The 22,943-nt window shown below is 38.3% G+C and overlaps 1 protein-coding gene across 19 annotated transcripts in view; it reads right to left on the bottom strand.

Moving 5' to 3' along the window:
• Positions 1-22,943, bottom strand: part of SORBS2 (sorbin and SH3 domain containing 2) — a 293,640-nt gene that overhangs the window by 243,241 nt on the left and 27,456 nt on the right. For 16 of the 19 annotated variants that reach the window (XM_063458106.1, XM_063458108.1, XM_063458107.1 and 13 more), the window contains exon 2: positions 11,358-11,494. The gene's annotated coding sequence lies outside the window, so the exon portion shown is untranslated. Of the gene's footprint in view, positions 1-11,357; positions 11,595-22,943 lie in introns of those variants that run through there. The other 3 variants (XM_063458097.1, XM_063458102.1, XM_063458098.1) reach the window with 2 other exon arrangements.

Here is a 22,943-nt window from a genome sequence, read left to right as displayed (position 1 = left end):
TTTGTGGGATCACAGGTATTTGTTGCTTTATTTCTTTATAATGCTCCCCCCCACCCCACCTGACACAGTCTATATACAAGACATCCTCTGTGCATTCCAGTCCCCCTGCCCTTCCTCTCTCTGTGCCCACACATTATTCCCTTTTCCACTTATCCTACTTGCTCATACCACACCCCCAACTCTCCCCTGGTTCTTAAAGGGACACTGCAGGCCCTAAAGCACTGACTTCTTGCCATATTTTTTCATTTTACAAAAAAATAAAGATTTAAACAGGAATTAGCACTTTACTAACTTAACCTTATTACATTGCCTGACTGTAAATCAGGAAGCTGGTCCTGTTACTTCCTGATTTTGTTAGCTCAATGGAGCTAAACTCAAGAGGCAGCAATTGCCCAGAGCGTCTGCCTTGTAAAGATCTCTCATTGAGCTGCAATGGGAAGTCTGTGATTGGACAGACACAGAAAGTCTGGGCTGAGTAAGAGAGCTGCAACTTTTTGCAAACTGTTTTTTATTCCCTTGTGAAAAACAAATGCATGTGTGGGGCGGGATGAAGTGGATTGTCCCTTTAAATACAAGTTTTAATAAACATGCTGCATTCACCTTTTCTCCATATCCCTGGTTCCAATCTTCCAAAATCAGTACTGGCTGTATTACTCATGCTCTATTTTCCCCTACTAGGTGCAATTTTCTTATCTGTCTGCCTCTGTGCTACTTGATGTGCATGGAAATTAATACATTGTTTTCTGTTGATTGTGTAAAAATGCAGAAAGTACAGAGAGTGTATAACATTTATTGGGTCCTCTATGATTGAGGACTACCTTGTTAGTAGACACAGTGTGGCACCTCCTGGACCTCCAGGCACCACTGGTGGCACACTGACTGTCATAGATTCACTATCACTGAGCTAGTGGAAGAAAAAAAATCTGTAATTAACAACTGAAAGAATACAGGATATCAGATGAAACATTCATGAAGAGTCCAGAGAGGTTCTAGCAAGAAGGAAAAAGCAACCGAACGACACCACTTTTCCACAATTGTTTGAAGGATTAGAATAGATTGAAACGAATGAGGAAGGAAGGCTAATATTAAAAATATTACCATTGGTCACTCACAGGGTTAAATAGAAGATTTGAAACTGTACAAAAACAAGCCACTGGATAACCCAGTTCTCAAACATACATGCAGCTGCCCAGACGGTCTATTTTTTACCAAATAACTCAGTTCTGTGAACAGTTTCCAAATGGCAAAGAATCCAAAGTATAATCAGTTGTGGATCTATTTTTAAGGCTGTAGCTATAATAGGTAATGATAACTGTTTTTACTTCTAGGGATTATTATGCACATTCTATGGGTAAAAATCCTCTGAACTCTTCTTTAAAAAAATATATAAACATTCCATCTGAAAAGTACACATTTCCTCAACTACAAATATATACATAAAGTGCCAACATGCAATTAAAATACCTTTATTAAGTGCATCAGTTTTTTTTGTATATTAAACTTTGTGGACACTGGCTGTGTCAAATGCATGCTGCAAAGTGAAACATCTAAGGAACTTTATACAAGGGTTCAGGTTTCTGACACTTTATTGATTTTGCTTGTAGATTTACAACTTAACTTTTTATTTATTTTCTCTCTTTCTTTCTGTCTTTCTTTTTAGCAGTTTTCCCCTTAATAACCATTGGCAATTAGACGATAATGGAAAAAATGGAAAATGGGATATATCCAACACACTGCCCAGAAGGGATTATACAAGTTTACTGACAAAAGAGGAGCTGCATTTTATCATTCACTGTATATTGATGCTTGGTGGCAATGAAGTCACAAACAACCTCTGCAGATTAAGATTTTCCTTCTATGTAAAAGGTACACTCCCAGCACTATAATCAATGGTAATTGTGTAACGAGATGCTCGGCACTGTGGTCCAAGTACAATCCCCCATCTACACTAAGAGACATCATCCCCATCTACACAGCTGTCTGTGAAGAACCTGGAGCAAGACAGGTTTATAAGATATGGCTAACACCGGCCTCAAAATGTCAAGTCCTACGCTACCAGCCAGATCGAAAAGGTCTTTTTATACACTTTAGATGGTTTTCTTTTTACGTGGCATTTTTTATCACCCTGGACTCCAAGTAATCCTAGGTGGGGATCATACCACCAGCGCTATATCTTCAAGGAGCAGTTGGTCTGCTCCTTCCTTGTGAGTACCATTTATATATTTTATTTCCATTATTTTATCCAGTGAGCACTATTAGTTGTCTCTTTTTATTTGAGTGTCGAACATACCATTGACGGAGGAAGTTTACCCCATATCCCATAAGCGAGGATTGTACCGCTGTACGCCTTTTACACTAGAGCTAGCTATAGCTCTTGTACATGTGGGTTGTATACCAGCCTTTTATATTCTATTTATTTTATTATTGGACTTATTGCACTATTTGGTTCTCTATTTGTTTTATCTCGTGCATATGAGTGGATCTACACGGAGGAGGACAGCCCGGACACTGTTCCTGACCAAGCACCTTAAAGAGCATTTTAGATTAGACTCTTATTTATTTGGACCATCTGTTATTATTGTTTTACATTAAGTCTCTCTGGTGCAGCCCTTATTTCTCCTTTTTTTTCTTTTGTTCTACTTTAAGGGTGTATGAGGGATTCCCTTAGAGGGTTGCTGCCCATTTGTTATTTAGCGCTTACTCTTTTTTCTGGTTTCATACATACATACATATACACACACACACACCTACCTTCCAACATCAGCGCCAAGTAAAATGGGAGACTGGAAGGAGGGGGGAAATCACATCACTGGCACCAACCAATGGGGGCAAGGCCAATCCGAAGGACTAGCCAGAATCAGAACGTACACCAGGCTGCCTGCCAATCAGCCTGGCTGGCCCACTGAAGGGAGCACTATTTTAGGACTCCCTGTAAGGTCCTACTGCCCTGAGTGTAGTGTAAGCACGATTAATGATGCATTTGTGCTACATTTTATGGGGATAGTTTGGGACGGCGGGACATGGTCCAAAAATCAGAACTATCCGGCAGAAGTCAGGTATATTGCCTAAATGGATCAATTTTCCACTTTGATAATTAATGGCAATGAATGGCTAGTCCAAAAATGTTTAATAAATAAATAAATATATATGTTATTTTTGTGTTACTGTGTTGCATTGTTTCCCCCTGACATATTAACATATTTCTTGTGCCAGCATTGTGATAATTCTCAGAAGGAAATGCTGTGGAATTTCCCTAAATGGTACAATTAGAAGGGAGCTCCACTACACACTTACTAAATAGCTGCCAGGATTTCTATGATTTGTGCACAGGAAATGCCTGCCATATCAACTCTCATAATAGATTTAGCAGTGGGTATAGCTCTAAGAAAAGACAAACAAAACAAACAAGCTTCGGAAAAACAAAATAGGAAGGAGTTCTGACATTTACACAGGTAACAGAAGAGAGCTTTGTGTCTGTAATCTCAGCTAATGATTACTAGCTCCTGTCAAGAGTGCAGGAAGGCATATTTGGCATTTACTTTTACTGTTAATCTGTCCTGCCCGGGCCGTACCCCACAGCACCATCAAGGGAAATGAAAGGTAATACAAATTATACAGTTTTAAAAGGGTATTAAACCAGCATCGTTTTACAAGCAAAGAGAAAGCACTGTTCCCAGAGTCTATGCTTTGCAATATGATCAACACTGTGCACGAAGTTACTATCCAATGCACATAAACAGGTTTATCTTGCACGTTAAGCTTTCACAAATGCAACTAATGTAATAAAATACATTAATTCCTTGGCAGCAGGAAGGATGCAACTAAAAAAAAAACAGTTGTACGTTGCCACATTGGAACAAGTGAACAGCTGAAATGCTTTGCAAGCATTACATCCGCGGTAGGGGGCAATAGTAGCCAATAGTAATAGATCATTACGATGTTCAGAATGTCCGTTCATTTGTTTATCTTGTTTGGGGCAGCTTGTTTGGGTATTGTTTGCCAGTGTATCCTTACGACTATAGTGCACTGTCGATTGTGGATTTGTCATGGAAAATATATGTGCTAACATTTGCCATTCTGAGTGTAATGTGATTGATGAATTGGGTATATCATTTTGTTAGTGTGCCAGAAGATAAGATAAGCCATTTAATACAACTACCTCGTGCCAGACTGGGAATGACCCATTAATGACACACAAGAAATCAAAGGCCCCACAACAGAGAACTTCTAAACAGGAGGATTGTGGAGTGCATCTACCTAATATGAATCAAGGACTCCGTTAAATTTCAAATGTAAACAAATGATGTCCAAAGCTCCTTATAGTGGTAGAAATATATCCATTTATTGGCAACCTAAAATAGCAATGTTTCGACTAGGTGTCTTTATCCAGCAACCTTGCCAAAGAGGGATATTTCTAACAATATTACTGGTTATCACTTGGTAACCTTAAAGGGAAACTATAGTTACCAAAACAACTTTAGCTTAAACAGTTTTGGTGTATAAATCATGCCCCTACAGTCTCACTGCTCAATTCTCTGCCATTTAGGAGTTAAATCACTTTGTTTATAAACACTAGTGACACCTCCCTGGATGTGATTTGCACAGCCTTCATAAACACTTCCTGTAAAGAGTCATATAAAGTGTATCCTTCCTTTATTGCAAGTTCAGTTTAATTAAGATTTTCTTATCCCCTGCTATGTTAATAGCTTGCTAGACCCTGCAAGAGCCTCCTGTATATGATTAAAGTTCAATCTACAGATGCAAGAGATAAAATTGTTGTTTTTTTCATGCAGGCTGTGTCAATCAGAGCCAGGTGTTTAAGTGACTATAGTGTCCCTTTAATAGAGAAGACAGGCTCTATAATTCGTTTGAAATGTTAATTTGAAAAAGGAAATTAATTTCCTGAAATTGTTTACAGACTGGGTTATTAACTAAACCAGTAATTGTTGGAGAATTGCAGCGGAAAACATGTAAAGTGCAACTATAAAAAGATAGCAGCGTTAAAGAATGCTTTCCAATTTAGCAACTTTGGCCCAGAATTCGTACTTCCTTCTGCAAAATCCTAGTTGAGTGAATAACCCCAAATGTGCATATATGCTAAAATAGTGGGAACCCCATGAATGGTAATTATTGATTAATTATTGATGGGAAGGTTAGCATTATCAGAATTCCCAAAACAGTTCAGCCGGGTTGCATACTGCATGATTCTTCATTTCTGATAAATTTTAGGATAATTTTACCGTATACACTGCACACTGGTTTTCCAACAATGGTCATAGCATAGGTACAGAATGTGAAGATATGTCATTGAGTCGCTCCCGTATACAAAAACAGTAAAGGGTACAGAAAATGAGTAAGCACAGAAGTAGAGCTTGATGCTTTCTTTGTTAACCCATATTAGCATTGTATTGTTCCTGTCAAAATAAAGCTAGCACAGTCTCACTCACAGTATTGATTAGGGCTATTTAGAGCAGAAAATTACCACAATGTCTGTACATACAGTATGGATTAGTGACACTAACTTACAAATTATACTAAACAGCTTCAGTGTGACTACTTATAGACTTATATTTTTTTCATTAAGAACAGTTCTTCAGTAATTGCCATGTTATGTCACTGACTGAGCCTGGCCATGCCCAATTGTTTATTTTTATAACTGGAAATGGTACACTAAGTTAGTCACAAAAGTGAGAAATGGCAGGAATTCAGAGTGATTTCAAGAGTAACTTTTAGCATCGAGACCACATTAATGATTTGAAGCAGTAATGGTGTATGAAATTTGTATGTGCGCTGTTTAGCTATGAAACGTTGCACATACAGAGTTTAACCCCTTGGCTGCTAGAGGTGTAACTCCACCTACAGCAGAGTTATTAGCCAGCTCGGAGCAAGAGTTCCAGTTTGTTTTATGTCAATTCTGTGCATATTTCTATGCAGAGTGGCATTTATTGGCTGAGAGCAGTCAGCTGATGCCCTCAGCCAATGAATGGCTCACAGGATTGGCATTTGGCTTCTTAAACCCTGTCGAAGGCTGAATGTCATCACAGTCAGCAAGTGAGGACACTTGACGTCCAACAGGACCATGTAAGAAGGTAAACCATTCCAAAACGGTTTTCCCCATTATCGGGAAACAGGGCCAGGGTACTCATACAATCATAATCACTGCAGTAGTCTTGAACTAACCCTTTAAGTTCAAAACACTTGAGTAAAAATTCCCCAAGTCAGCTAGGTCTTCCACTTTGGCTAGTATGGTCTAAAAGTTGACATTCAATTTGACTTCACCTTGAATTCTCACTTTAGTGACTAACCCTGCAAAGAAAATGGCAAGATCATTATATAATGGTTTGCGCAAGGGGACCTGTAGAGAAGTATTCATGAATATCTACATATGGGAATATGGGACCTGCACATGTTATACATCCAAACTCTATTAGAATTTTGATTTCTCCCGTTAAATTTTCCACAGTCAGTAAATATCTTAGGACTATTCTCATGAGCTGGTAACTCATTAACTTTGTGCATCACTGATCAAAGTATGTAAATACTGTTCTGAAAACAAAGTGTGTGTGTGTATATATCTGTAAGCCTCGAGTTAGACTACTTGTCGATACTGGAGCAAGCTTTTAACTTGGTTATATTTCTACCCTGTTTTATTGTGAATTATATGATCTAGGACACATTCATTGTAGATATCGAGGTCAGCCATCAAAAATACCAATTTATTTCATAAAGATTTGCAGTTACCCTAAAACTGCGTTTTTAAATCACAAGTCAGTAGTAATAGATATGTATTGTGTGTCATGTCTGTAGTTCCATGGGGTATGAAACATTTGAAACTTTTCTAAATCTATATTTTCTACATCAATTTGACGTTTAGTGGCATAATATTTCAGGTTTACAGTACACTCTATAAGTAACAGATCCTCTTATTGTAACAAATAGATCAGACCAAAAACTAAATCGGTTACAATATATAAAATAAACTCATTCCACTGTTTGAAGACTAAGACAATGGGAAAAACAAAAACATAAAGGAAAATTTAAATAATGTATTATTCGAATAATAATTCAAATCATTTTAAGGAGCCCCATGGATTGTGAAAATCATTTAATAAAACAATCTTGCTGTCCCATCTGAAAGAGTCCTACTGAAAAAGTAAGGGCCAAATAGCTTTATAGTTTAATTGTGATAATATACTTTATCTTTAAAATCACCCTAATTAGCTTTGCTGCTAACGTGGTATTTTTTTATTTAAAAGTTATCATTGGGTGATACTATGCCCTCAAGCAGTCTGGTTCGAGGAAGTTATGCAGGCTTCATCAGGTCCAGAAGTGTCTGTACCATAAACTTCTCTGTACTAAAAAAAAAAAATGTCTAGAAAGACCTAACCAGAACAAAAATAACTAAATGCGATAGACCACTGTTTTAGACTGAAAGGTAGATAAACGTTTGGCAGAAATGTCAAAGCTCTACAAAAAGACAAAAAAAAAAAAAAATTCTTAAAATCCACCATTTATTGGGCCAAAATATCCAAATTAGATACATTTTTCCCCAAACACCTGTATTTCAAATGCCACTATTTTGGCCTACAATTAGAAATTCCATTGTAAAAGATCAATTATTCATGGTATAGTAAATAAACCCATGACTGCTTCTAAATACAGTGATACATATCCACAGTCAGAATCTGCAGCCTGTCACTACATCAGCAGCAGTCACTCAATTAAAATTATTTTTATGTACACGACATCATCGTGACAACAAATTTGGCAAGGTAACATTTTTAAAATATACTACAACAAACATATTTAGCATGCATCGTCTTCAATGTGCTTATTTTTGATGTATTACGTGCAGTCCAGTGAAATTGTTTAAACATATATCTTACTAGGACCCCAATTTAATAAGCTCCCCAAATGATGTATCGATTGTCCTTTAAACCTAAAAAACAACTTCTGTAGATAAGTAATTTGTAACGTTTTTCTAACAGTATTGAAACAGTTTATTAAATCAAGGCGGGGGTTAGAAAAGTCTGCTCTGTTCTCTGGCTATATATCACAGTAGAGAAGCAGAAGGAGAGCTGGCCATGTTACTTTTCTCTTATTTTCTTCCCAAATATATTTGACATCACCTTTGGAGAGTTCACAAAGGCATCACTGTGCGTGAAAACCTGCACAGAATGTTACTGTTTGCTGCACCAGGCCCAGCGGTAAAGTGAAGCAAATAAAAGACATTCCAGCAATCCCGAGAGACGCCTTTCTTGTACTTAGATATGGGCAGCTATGAATAGGTTTGTGCTACCTTTCCTGACCTTCTCTGTGTGGCACTCTGCTATGTGCGTACCTGCTGTGTTGAAGATCATAACGTGTATGAAAAGCATTTAATGTAAGCCTTAACATACAGTCAGTTTATCATACATTGAGTTTTACTGTGGCAAAGCCCTAATCGTTTATCAATGGTCATAGAATGATACGTAAGCAAGTAAACGCATGCATGTTTTCATTGTGGTTATATCGACTAAACAGTGATTTTATTTTTTATTTGGGCAGTGGAATGTCCCTTTAAGTGCCACATATCTGCTAGGATGGTCCCAATTTGGGATATTATCCTTACATCCTGACATAACTAGGGAACACAAGTAAATATCCCAATACACGTAGTGCATCCACGTCACTATATGGTAACGTGAAATAACTTGCTGTATGGGTACCATTATGGAACAACACACATGTACACATGCACTTTGACATGCCTATGGCTTATTTAAGCTTAAATAGGCTGGTAGGAGAGACAAGTACCAGGAGCCTTGGCCAGAATCCTCAGTAATCCAATCAACATCAGACCTCTGTTAAAAAGAGTGTAAATTGCAGAGTTGTCCCAGCTCCTCCAGTGTCTGTGTGTGAGGCTGGACAGGAAGAGGAAGGAATCACTTCCCATCTGCCCACTAGTAACCTCTCACACAGGGTATGACTGTCTAAGAAGAAATAGAAGTGTTTGTGTGTGAAAGGTGCAGTGTGTGTGTGTGCAATGCTCCAAGAGGAGAACCCGGTGGAGTTGCAGGCTAGAGCTACCGGGTCCTCTCCCTTCCATGCTGGCTGTCCAGCAAAGTGCCTGTGTACTTGTGAGTGAGATCTCCGATCTCCCCTCTGGTCCATGAAGGCACACAGCAGGGCCGGAGCTATCCAAGGGGAGAGCAAGGGAGAGCCTCTGCGCTTTAATAATTTTTTTGTCTATTTTGCTACTGATTTTGTAGCAGTTAATCAATATATTATAACACAACATAGATTGTGACATTACATGAAATTGTCTGTATCCCTGTCCAGCTGTAAAATGAAATTGCACTGGTCTATTCTTGCTCATACTCTCATAAAGCTTAATGTAACTATCACATCATTTGAACAACAAAAGGGTTTCCCCCCATACAATAGGTTAGTTATACAACACAAATGAGCCCCATACATATGTGATCATGGAATGAACTGAAATCGCTTTTTCATATGTAGATGAAAAAACACAGCAGTTTTACAAAACAGAAATCACAATGTACCTCTAGCCTGCAATTGAGCAAAGCTAAAAAAAATAGATTTACTTACATTAAATCGTAGATCTGAACATTTTAGATAACAAATAGCCAAATTATGCAAACCAGTTTGTTATTTTTTTCAAATATTTCCTACATTTTGCAATTCTAAGAATTATCTGCTTCGGTTAAAAAAAAAAAAAAATCCCAAAAAAGGAGGAGAAGGATTTCAGGTAATTGTTGTGATATTACTACTACACTGGACTTTCTTCATGCTAACGATGTCACGGGAAAGTCGATGCGCTACACAGAATTATTTAACATGCACCATAATTATATATAGGATATTGGTGAGGGATACTAGTATCCTTGCTAACACCTCTCCAGCTATGACTTAGGAAGTATCCAACAGAGAGCAGTCACACACACACACACTCTGTCACAGAGTGTAAGTGGACACTACAAGGTGAGCGGGGATCTATTAAAGGAAGGCATTCCAAGTGACGCCTTGTCTGTCCTGTCTTGGGAAATGACGCCAGCCAATAATAGAGTATGTACTTCACATGCCTTGAGTGTTTGATGATACTAGGTATTACAACGATACACTGCAGAGTCTATTTACAAAATTTTTTTTTTAAAAAAACAAACAAAAAAATAAATATATATACTATATAAAATAATGCGTCTATGCAACTTTAGGTCTAATAAGATAATGAGATACATTTCATGTGCTCTCCATGAATGAATGTACAGCGCTACGGAGTCTGATGGCACTATATAAATAATAAAATAATAATAAAATAATAATAATAATAATAATAATAAAGCACAACATGACCTAAAGCTGACTGTAGTTGTATTTCCATGGGCACAGCCCCAGCAAGACTTGTGACTAATGACCCACATGTAAGCTATAAGGAGAGGGTTAGTAAAGCCAATATTGGAGTGCTAGTACCCTTACTCAAGTAAAAGGGATACTGGTACTAGAGGTAAATATCCAGTCTGCTTGTCAGGGGGACACGTTTCCTCTGAATGTGCTGTACATTAAACTAATAAAGCTGTCAGCAGGGAAGGCACTCACATACCAAATCTATAGGATGTCATTAACTAGGTTATTCTTCTACCCTCCCTCCATCCCCCGTGTCACGCTGCTCTCTGGCTCTGAAAGCGTTAAATCAAGTGTCAACTAAGGAGAATGTATCCTTGAGCAAAATACTGAGCACTAAACACTTAATTAACGCTTTGCATATCAGAGGAACGCATTGTGTTATAGATCCATGCAACATTGTACACCTTGCTGCTGGAATCACAAAGTAGTTTATTGATGAAACAGTGGAGAATGTTTCAAATGTTTCTAAATAAGCTAATTCATCCACAAATTATGCAAAATGTTGGCTTTCAATTCAACCAAATTCACCTTCTTCTGAATACACCCCAAGGAGTTACTGGAAAAAAAAAAGTTGTTGTAACAAACAGAATGTACAAATGACACAGTTGCCTAATTAAGCACATGTCAGTCTGTTCAATCCATTGTGGGATTGACAAGGTGACCTCATTGTGTTTGTCAATGTATAGCGAAGCTATAGATCAAGTATGATGCTTTAAATGAGTGACATTAAGGAAACGTGACACCAGATTAATGCATGTATGGACAATGCTAACATTCACAGTGTCAGGGATTAGCACTAAGCAGCTCTTGGCAAACACACTGCAAGCAAAGACATATCCAGATACACCTCTGCACATATGTCTCTACATCTAGAATATTAAGCATATTACAAAGCTTACCTGGCAGACAGCTCAGCAAGAATAAAGTGACAGTCAAATATTTGTACCTACCTACCAAGCAGGTGCTCTGAGACTTCTGGACAAGTGCAGCTCAGGTAGAGCAAACGGTTCCTCTTGAGAATGCAGCCTGTGTTTATTTAAACCCTTAACAAGGTCTGGCAGTTTCGGTTGTGGCCAAATCCAAGTTCCTACAAAGAGCAGGAAGAGAGACACAGACAAGCTTAGAGCAAGAAAGCAAGTATATCAGCTGCTACTGTTCTGGGAGCTTGTGAGCTATTTCCAGCAAGAGACTGGTTTGTCTGCAGCCTGACTAAAGCTCTTACATGGAGAAAGACCTCCCTTTCCTACTCTCCTGGGACTCTCTATCAAGGCAGGCTCTTTTACTACAACATTAATGCTGAAAGAATCACAATGAACACAATACTGTCTATCAGTTTTGTGTGTACCAGTAACTGATATGAAGAACACACTAGGGAGAGCGGCAGATTAGGTTAAAAAGAAATTGCATGGCATTTCTGATTAATGCAGGGTATTTTTGATATGCATATCCCATGGAGCTCAGTCAGACTTTTTTTTAAATACATTTTCTGCAGAGATTTTTCTTGCTTTCTAATATAATATCTTTCTGAACTAGAACGGATTATTCAGTAAACGTTGACTTGTAGCAAATTAAAAACTAAATGGCAAAATTTAGCCTAAGATGGTTTGTAAATAAATCCCCAGCTATTGTTCGAATGCATGACTATTGCAAATTGCTAATTTAGGCAAATAAAGCAGGTCGGTGAAATTGCCCAGCTCAACCACAGTCACAAGCTATTTCGACTTGGCTTTTACAATTAGGTTTTCAAATCACCGTTTAGTGAATAAACTCCAGCCGGGTTTGAAGAGGTTTCCATTTTGCAGTGGTTTCCTCCACACTCTAGAATGTCAGACTCTGTTAATTATAATTTTCTCATCAACAAGTTTGAATTTATTTCTAATAAAAAAATTAAAAAAATAAATTTTTTAGAAGTATAAAATTGCAATAAACAATTATATTTATTTGGCCAATAGAAAGCACCAGAACAAAAAATAGATTTGTAGAAAATTAGCAAGACTTGTACTCATTACTGCATTGTAATTGGCCAGACTGAATTTTTGTTTTGTGGTAGAGGGAGAGTATACTGATGGTTTAAGCCAGGGGTTGTCAACCTTCAGCACTCCCGTTTCTTGTGTACTACATCTCTCATAATGCTCTTACAGGGGAGATGTAGATCGTAACATCTGGAATGTTGAATTCCGCCTACCCCTGGTTTAGAGAATAGTCAGATGTAGTTCCTTTCCCTTTGATGATGGTTTGCTGTACAATAGTTAATAATCTACAATCCATTTGTGAGAGAGTGACAGAGAGAGAAAAAAAAAAAAAAGAAGAAAAGAGATATCACTAATGAGAGGCTATTTTTATAAGTGGTCCCAAAGTCCAGACTGGTGGTTGCTCAGAAGCATAGTAAGGACTCCAGATCTCTAAAGATGGTGGAGGGGGGGGGGGGGGGGGCTACTAATGTATTTTATTTGTTTTCCTTGTTACATCATCAGGCACCTGATTCTCAAATCAGACTCTTTATGTAAAAAAAAAGATCACTAGTATAGTGCTCAGAAAGCATGCTCTGGGAGTAGGGATAATCTCTTGAATACAAATATAAAATGGTGAGAGCACACAAATATTTGTTCAATATCACCATAAGCTGTACAAAGAATATAAATCTAAAATAACAAAAGTAGATAAAAGACCATAGGCTAGTATAGTATGAGCAAATAAAATACAACGTACAAATGGTTTCACTCGCATGATGCTGAGCCACTCAAAAAGCTGGCTCAGACTAAAAGTCCATGAATGAAAAGAGAAGATGGATTCCGGAGATCGGCTACAATAGTTTTCCCATAATTGAATCATGATGCCCGATACAGGTAAAACTCATTTATTGAACATATATAACTGTAACAATGCAATGATTTGTGAACCCAGGACATACTTGAAAACGAGAGAAATCTCAATGTATCTTTCCTGGTAAAATATTTTATAAATAAATAATATAAATAAAATAAAGCCAAACCTCAATATAGAAAGGTCTCCTTGAAGTATCCGAATTTGGTGCTCTTGCATGTAACAGCCAGGTAAGGGATCCAAGGCAGAGGAGTTGCATAGTATAATTTCTCCTTTACTTAAAATGACACTTTTGGCACCAAGACAACTTAATCTAAATGAAGTGGTCTGGGTGCCAGGTTCCTGTAGTATTAAACTGTGCAACTGAAAACATTGCTCTTCTGTAGTAATGGCAAGGTTTACATTGCAGGGCTTAAATGCCTCTAGTGGCTGACACACTGATAGCCACTAGAGGCCCATCCACCACAGCTGAGTATAACTTGGCTATTTCAATCATATTGAAATAGCACAGCATGGTGTATTGTCATGCATTCACACCAGCCTCTCAATGCATTCCTGAAGATTGATGGTCTCTGCCAAGGAGGCATGAAAGCAGAATGAAGACCGCTGAAGTGAGGGCTAAAAAATAAGTAAAGTTAATGCTTTGAGCACTTACACAAAAACGGGGACATTACTACACATAGATTGACACTACAGATTTATACAGGAATACAGATTTATATTTCTAAACACTATAGTGCTCATTTAAGTACAGACACTTCTCACTTACTGACCGAGCACAGTTCCTACGACCCGGTTGCAGAACGAATTGGTCGGTAAATAAGGGATTCCCTGCTCTGTTGCGTTCTTCTCTTTTCAGGGAAATGTCCCTGAACATAGACGGACGTAACAGAGCAGGGAATCCCTCTAATCTATGTTCGGGGACATTTCCCCGAACATAGATTAGAGGGATTCCCTGCTCTGTTGCGTTCGTCTATGTTTGGGGAAATATCCCAGAACATAGAAGAACGCAGTAGAGCAGGGAATCCCTCTAATTCCCACAACGGCTCACACTTGCCACCCCACAAGAGAGTTGGTTGTAAGTGCGAGCCACCGTAAAGCAGGTAGGTCGTAAAATTAGGACCACCTGTAGTGCGTCTAGACAGATTTGCATTGGATACAGGATCAGAGGCGAGAACATTACCCTGGTACCCTGCCCCCCATGTGTCTCATCCCCACCAATCCCTTCCATGTGCCTCATTCGCTCACCCCAGCCCCTCCATGTGTCAATTTACACCCCAGTAAATCCATGTGTGTCAGTCTCCCCCATCCCTTAGTTTGTGTCAATTTTCCCCAGTTCCTCCATGTGACTCAATTCCTTCCCAGTCCCTTTCGTGTGTCAGTCCCCCTCCAGGTCCCTGTATGTGTTAATCCCTCCCTGTCCCCTCCATTGCATGCATCAATCCCTCCCTGTCCCTTCCATTGCATGCGTCAATCCCTCCCTGTGCCTTCCACATGTATCTTCCCATTCCCGTGTATACCTGCATTCTCTCCTGTAGCGCGGCAGAGCAGCTACGGTACCCAGACTGACCGGAAGTGCTCTCAGTGAGCACTTCCTGTCAAACTGGGTAAAGGGAAACAGAGGCCCCTCTACCCTGATCTGCTCTGCCACGCTACTTGTTGTGACTAGCAGGGAGAGGAAGCACTGGTTTGTGTGCTCCCTCCTGCCTGTCACCCTGTAACCGCAGGCCCGGGTTGGTGCACGGTCACAGGGGTCGCAGCTGCGGCCAGGCCCCGTAGAATGGCGAGCCCGGTTTCAGCTGCGACCATGGTAGTTATACCACTGGGGACAATTCAGCATGTTAACATTCTATTACAGTTTTAACACCAGGGCTAAATGGTTAGGCGACCATAGAGCTCTATTAAAAACAGGCTCCTTTTCAACTTCCATCATAATACGAAGGCTGCAAAATTAGTAATACAAAGAAAATTTGCAGCCTCTTTCTGTCCAAGTTACCATGAAATAGTACACAACAATGCTGAGCTGCTGGGCCCTCGGCAAAAAGTGTCGCCACTTTGCAAGACAAGGAAATGGAGCCACAAGTAAGAACTGCCATAGAAAATTTGAGCCAGTTGGCACATATATGCTAGCAATAGTTTGAGCTTGGATGTTCTTACCAATTTCAAATAGAAGGTCTAAGTCTACATTTAATGAAAGGGTTGCTGCTGTTGAGGAAGGATTGTTGTATATAAAGACATGCTCTGCTGACTTGTGAGTGGTTGTTTTTTTTCTAAATGGAATTTTGATAGCGCCAAACTTAACCATTTCAATGACCTCCAACACTCCACAGTGCAGAGCTGCTTTTGCCATTGTGTTTTGTGTTCCTGGCAGAGAATTGTTTTGCATTCCCAGTTAATTGTACAAGCGTGTTACACTGAAAGATATCATACTTTGCATTCTTGAGGAAGTGTTTTGTGAAAACCATCTGCAGTCTCATTTTTGTTTTGCCTTGTTGGTTTGCTGGTAGCTTTGTGTTTTGGAGTCGCACATTAAGAATGCACCAAAACAATGTGGTTTCCCTTACAAGTGACATCCGAGTGTTTCCACTGTCGATCTACTTTTTCATTTTGCCAACTATATTTGAACATTCGTAACCAGAACCGATTGAGAGGGTTTATGTTTGCTATTAGAAACCCAGGCCTATTAAGTTGCATGAAAAGATGTGAATGACTTCCTCTAAATTAGTACAATCCAGTAAAATTGGATACTTTTTCAATGGGACATCATACTGCTTTAATATGATATTTATGAGTGTTACATATTTGTGGTGTGTATGTATTCAGCAAAATTGTGGTTTGTGCTGCCTGTGTCTGTGCCAACAAAGGTCTGTCATGTATCGTTAAATATTCAAGAATGTATTCGCTCAAAATAACTTTGTATGGCAACTTGCGAAATGTGAGTTGTTCCTGATAACAAAGTTATTCACTAAAAAGTGTGAGTTGTTGTGAAATCAAAGAGTATTTCAAAGTTAAAGGCAAAACTAGCCAAACTTAAAAAAAATTAAAATAATAAATAGGTGCCCAAAAAATGTTGGTACTAAAATTAAAAGAATTTACTTTTCATTCTCAACAATTCACACTTTAGTAAATAAGCAAGTATTATTTAAGCTGAATTGGTAACTGCAGGCAAATGTCCATTAGTTATTTCAACTGTGGAGACACGTGAGAAATTCTTTGTGGCTGTGACCCCCCATAAATCTTTTCCAAGCAGTAGTGACAGGGGAAGGTTTCTCCACTACACTTGTGTATAGCAATTTCTGGCATTCAACTGATCCCTTTCGTCTACTGTTCTCATGTCAAAAGATTACATTCTGAAATATTTTTTTCTTTTGATAATATTTGCAACCTATATAATGTATATTTTTAAAAATGTTCATATCTCATATATGGATCTCATATGGAGTATATCGGTTTACATTAAAAGGGACAGGAAGTACCAAAATGACTCCAGTTACGTGATTTTGAGGCATAGATGCTAAACATGTAGAATTGCGCCTTAAAACCATAATGTTGCAGATAAATGGTACTTTTAATATTTTGCAATTCCTATAGGAGTTTTGGATATAAAACAAGATTTAGTTATTGCATTTATATTTGTCTAGTGTCAGCAAGGCAAGCAAAGTATGCTGACACTGGACACTGAGTGTGCATGCATTTCTTCTTCTCATAGAGAAGCATTGCATTGGCATATCACAAGGACAGCCACATATGCATGTACTATATGTCCTCAAGGCTTCTCTAAGTGAAGCATTTAAAGGAAAACTATAGTGCTAGTGAAACAATATATAAACCTTCATTATATTACTAATATATTTACATAACTTGCTACACATATCAAAAATCTTCCAAACTTAATTTAAATAGAATACTACCTTAATGAAACCAGTTTGATAAATTAGCAATTTCTTGGAATTTGTTATAATGCAAGTGGATTATTTTAAAATATTTTAATTGACCTTTTTTCAACCACATGGAAACTAGTCTGAGAATACCTGCTTTGATCAAAAGGGAATTTTCTTTTTTTTTGCAAAATCCCATTTTTTGTATTTTTGTTAAAGGTTATCCGGCCACGAAAAATCTAAAGTTTCACAAGATACATATTTGCATATTTTGAAATCTCTTCCCTCAAACTGCAGCATCTTGACATTGATCTAAATATTTCCAAAACACTGGCGTGGCTGCTTCCTTTTCCTGAGGGCACCTGCACACATCGGAAAACAGCTCTGAAAGCTTGGAATTAATCTTGGATTTTGCTGCTTATTTTTAAACCTCACATTCCTTTCTGTCAAGTTTCTGAACATATAGTACAAACATGCACAGTTAAAAAAAAATCAGCACAGTGGCCAATGTCAACTTCCCTGCTAAATGCTGCCTAGGTCTACCAACTGATGATACCACACTTATGCTCCTTATGCCTCGCTTATAGTAAGTATAACTGCCCATTACCCTTGGACTTTTGAGAATTTGTCTCTAGAATGAAATAATGCTCTTAAATATAGAATGTATTAGAATACCTGTGTGCATTAATCTACAAATGCATCCCTTGAATCATACATATTTTATATACATCAATACACACATTGTATATCAATTAAAACTGTTAGATATCAAAGGGTTCTATTTCTATGTCGTTCGTAAGAACAAAAGAACCCCAAAGCAAACAAACAAACAAACAAAAATACAATCTTCTAGTTATTACTTTAGACACTCCATAATATACCAAGAACACGGTGTATGGTGCAGCATTGCAAATTAAATTTGCCTATTAACCAATTGTTCTAGAGCATCGGTTCCCAAACGGTGTGCCGCGGCACCCCAGGGCACTGTGGCTGGCACGCATGGAGCGCTGTTAAATGTTTCCACGGTGCTATGATAGATGAACAGGGGCCTGGTCACAGTCTTAAAAGGAATACATGATCAGTGCCTATTTGTTGAAGAGTTAGAGAAGAAGGGGAAATAAAAATAAAAATATGATAAGTGTAGTGGAACTCCTATACCCTGGCTGGGGATCTCTGCTGAAATATCCCTCAAGCTGGAAGAAAGCACGGTTTAGTGTTATAGCCCTTATTCTCTGATTTGATTATCTAGCGCTTAAAATAATTATCTCCCGGACACAGAGAGCCCAACATACAAAAAAACCCAAATCATGTGTTGGCCGGCTGGGAGGAAGTAATAGATTGTCACTTCCTCCCAGCTTTGTGCAATGAGACAGCATGAGCGGGAGAGGAGGCAGCCACAGAGGCAGCGTGCGGAGAGAGGAGAGGAACACAAAGAGCTGCTCCTGATCCCTCACTCCTACCAGCATGAGTGTTTTAGTGACAGAAAGCAGGTACTGCCACAATAAGCTACAAGGGCCATTTCTGAATACAGTTAATCAATATGACAAGATAGCTCATTACTTGGGACAAATGGAGATGCTTGGTTTATTATATGAGAAAATAGTAAACAAAAAAACAAGGTAATGGAATTACACTAGTGTATATATGACCAATCAATAGATTAAAAGTAGTATTCACTACAATGTAATTATTTATACATCCAAAGACCTATGAAGTCATAACAAAGCTGTGGTTAGCAGAATTGGATTATTTTGATGCATCCAAGTTCATGTTGACCAATGCATGTTAAAAAGAGAGCTTAAATCAAACAGACACACATATTTCTATATCCATGAGCTACATTGAATAAAGCTTGACTTTTAAAAGGCATGATTGATGGAATTATGTTGGTATCCGTCAGCTGAGCTGACGTTAATTAGTCTTGGAAGGACTACAGATGCTCAGTTTTATTGGATAAATGAAGGCATAGTATGAATTTTTGTAGAAAATGTCAAACAAGATACTTGAAGAGAAGGGGACATGAGATTTGGAAGAATAAAACAAACAGATGTAAGAGTATGAGAGATATACATTAAAATATTCTAATTAGGACAAAAATGTCCAAAGTGACAAAAAAATCTGATTTAATATACAAATAATAATATATGTTTATTTACTATTATTGTGGAATACTTCATTAGTACAAGCTAGTGCAGCAGCAGAAAATAAGACAGGATGATGTGCTGTACAGAGAGAAATGTTTGCAGAAAGTTAAGGGAAGAAACAACCATAAAAGGCTCTCAGAAAATTGTAAAAGATGGGTGACAGTTTTTAACCCCTATTCTGGAGTTACAGCAAAGATCCATGAGTATGATGGGAGGTAACAGTGAAATTACATTGTCACAAGGGAACACTAGGTGACATCAAAATGTAGCAGAAGACACAAGTTTAACCCCTTAAGGACCAAACTTCTGGAATAAAAGGAAATCATGACATGTCCCACATGTCATGTGTCCTTAAGGCGCTAAACACAATGCAATTAAAAAGATGTTAAATATTGAGAAATATCAAAATATAAAAGAGCTAGAGAAATGGGTAGACAAGATAAGTTTTTTAGTACTACTCTCAAAATTAAAGCATTTCATTAGGGATGCCAATTTAAAAGAGGGCAATATTAAATATTAATACTGAAGAAGGCAGAGAATGGAAAAAAGTAAAAAGAAAAAGCATGGATTTCTAAAAAGAAAGTATTTATTTTATTTTGACAGATCAATATACAGAATACTCTCCAATTTCCACAGCACATGGGGCAGACACACATAGAGGTAATCGAACTGGGTGGGGAAACATGTCAGCCGAAACCAAAGAGAAGTCATGCAGTCTGGGGGCCAAAAATAGACCAGCCCTGACTGGAGGCATAATCACAATCTGGTATTTAAGAATGATAATCCATTATTTTTTTCTATTTTAGCAGAAAACTCAAACTGTAATTGTACATCCAGACAAAATAGGCTTTATTTCTGGTAGCACCTTGTTTTAATTCCAGGAGAATAATCAGTATATTGGATAATTCCTATAAAAAAGAAACCCAGTTATGGAATAGCGCAGTCGACGCTGAAAAGGCGTTCACCAGAGTCACATGGAGTTTACTGAAGTGTTCCTTGCAAACACTTTACTGGATGGATCCACAGAGCCCTTGTCACCATCCTACAGCGAGTCCTATTGGCCCAAACGTATGCGCTGGGTGGTTCCATCTTAGAAGTGGCAAAAGCCACTCCCAGGAATCTCTGGGACGATAATTGCATTAAAGACTGGTAAGCTAATTAATAGAGAGGCAAACACAAAAACAAACCATAATACCCCAAAACATCATGAAAGCATACAAATAATACATGCCCAAATAGCCCTGATCTGAGCGCCCAAGTTCTCCAAATAGCATTGAGATCCATGCAGTGTGGGCAAAACACCATTGTGTTAAAGTTCTCTACGGCCACACACGTGGTCCTATGCCCAAAATAGTTCCAGGGCATTTGGTGCTTTTGCCGGTCAACTTTTGGGAGCTTCTGCGGCTGCAATAGTGGGTGCTCCGCCTGGCTCTTAGGTAGCATTTGTTCCCCTTAGTCTCAGGCACCTTCCCTCCAAAAAGTGCTCTCCTGGCGGATTTCAAAGTGGTTCAAAACTGCGAACCAAGTTGTCCGGGAACCGCACAAAGAGGTGTTTAACAAGTAGATCTTGTTGTTCAATGGTGATATAAAGGATTTTCCTCCGCTTGCCTTGAAGTTTTCTTTGCCATCCTCTAAAAATATTCAAGTATCTCAGAACAATTTTTTTTTTGAATAAACATCTAATAAAAAGAATCTTAGGTCTCACTCTTGAAACAAATCAATTTCCAGTTTCGGATGGAGTGGTACTTGAGAAGACATTTTCTTAATTCTTACTCCAATTTAGTTTGGAATGAATTGCTTAATAAATTGCAGGTGTGTTTGCAGAAAACGAAAAAAAATAAAATGATATATAGTATTATGTTGTATTTCTTGTTTTTGAAAACACAAAAAAAAACATGACTGACAAATAATGAATGATAAATCATCTTGTTTAAGGAGTGTTTGTTTGTAGAAAGTGTCCAGTAAATAAGAAGGATACTCTATTTTGGCATGCAGCTACAGATTGTGATCGTAGCATGAAATGCCAGTGGTCTTTAAGGGTTCAAGAGAACTCATTATTCATCTGTCACACTGGCTCTTTCAAGGTATATTAAATGACCATATCCAGCCACACAAGTTGCAGATCACAGAGAATCTCAGTTCAGCCAATAATATTTTGCAAAGATCATTAGAATAAGCAACATCCAGCCACAGAAAATGCACCTTGCAGACAGACCTGAAGCAATGTTATGCAGGTGTATGGCCAGACAACTGATCTGCAGGCTTATGTGCGTATTAAATTTGTCACTATAACTGAGTGCTTGTAACGAGCTATGTTTGGTTGGTCGACCTGCACTGTTCACAAGTATATCATTATTTTTGTAGTTGGCCAATGCAGAATTCATCAATCAAGTTCACATTTGCCATGTGATACTATGATGCAAGTGGAATTTTTGGCACATTTATGCTTAGCATAGTTTAAGGTTGCAAATGTGGCTTTCGTTTTTTTTTTTTAATTTCCATTACATTGTGAAAGAGTCCTTTTAAGCTTCCCCGGACCGAAAACATTCACACAAGCACTCCATCCTGTGTTAAGATGTAAAGTGTGCTTGTTTTGTTTCATAGGGCTTTTTTGGTGATCTTTAGATTTAGAATGTTATCTGATCTCTTGCAGATTGGTTTGTCAGCCTAATTTCAAAGCTAAGACCTGTGTCACAGATCAAAGAATCCAGAGTCTGGCGGTTTTACCCTGATGTCGCTTTGTGAATCCTGAATCAATTTAATTGTGTGGGTCATTAAATAAGGTACCCCTTTTTCTTACCAGGACTTTGAGTACTAGCAGCATCACTTCTGAAAGTTAAGGCCAGGATGGTAAAGCAATAATAGGTCACCAAAACCTATTGAGAGTGACTGGAGGTGCTGGAGTAACAGGTCTCTTCTGGATTGCCTGTTGACTCCTTTCCTGGTCCTTAATGCAGTTACTGGTTTTGCCTAAATGTTCATTGATTTGAATCCTAATCCCCGATTATTTGTCCTCCGCTTATGAGTTTCCAGACTTTAATTGCCTTGATCCCCCCCCTTAAATGGCCTCTGTATTTAGTGGAAATGGAGGCTTGTTTGCACGGCTTTGAAAGGCAGAGTGTAAAATAAGAATAGTCTAGCTGCCATAATTGAAGTGCTTTTTGGTGCCTGGAGTCCCCTGGTATCCGCTCAGTTTTCGAGCAGTTTAAATAAGGGTCCCTAGGTGCCAGCAGCCTGCTCCACACTGGGGATGTGTGCAAGTCTTATCCACACCAATGTATCCAGCAATGGGCAGCTGTGATAGACTGGGAGCATTCGGCTGATGCCCTCAGCATATCCCTGCTACTTGTTGCTGCTTGAAGTAATGCAGAATATAGGAATGCAGTCAATGTGTTAAATGCCTTTTTATTTTTTAAGTGTTAATTTCCTGCATTTGTTCCCTCTTGTAGAATGGATTTACACTACAGGAGGAATGTTGACATATTCTTTAAAATGTATTTGGATGACAGGAGTTTTCACATCTTTCAATGATCACAAGCATTATGAAATAACTCAAGCCTAGTTAACAGGGCAAAACAATTAGGGAAATTTTGGATAACAGACTTGATTCATTTAACAATTTAATATAGTGCAGATATAGTTAATTACTTCAGGGAGAATTGTTGGGAATTCATAGTAGATTCAAAGTGAC

This window comes from Pelobates fuscus, chromosome 6 (assembly GCF_036172605.1).
Source record: "Pelobates fuscus isolate aPelFus1 chromosome 6, aPelFus1.pri, whole genome shotgun sequence".
NCBI classification, from domain to species: Eukaryota; Metazoa; Chordata; class Amphibia; order Anura; family Pelobatidae; genus Pelobates; species Pelobates fuscus.
Note: the sequence above shows the minus strand (reverse complement) of the source record. Positions and strands in the feature narration are given on the sequence as shown.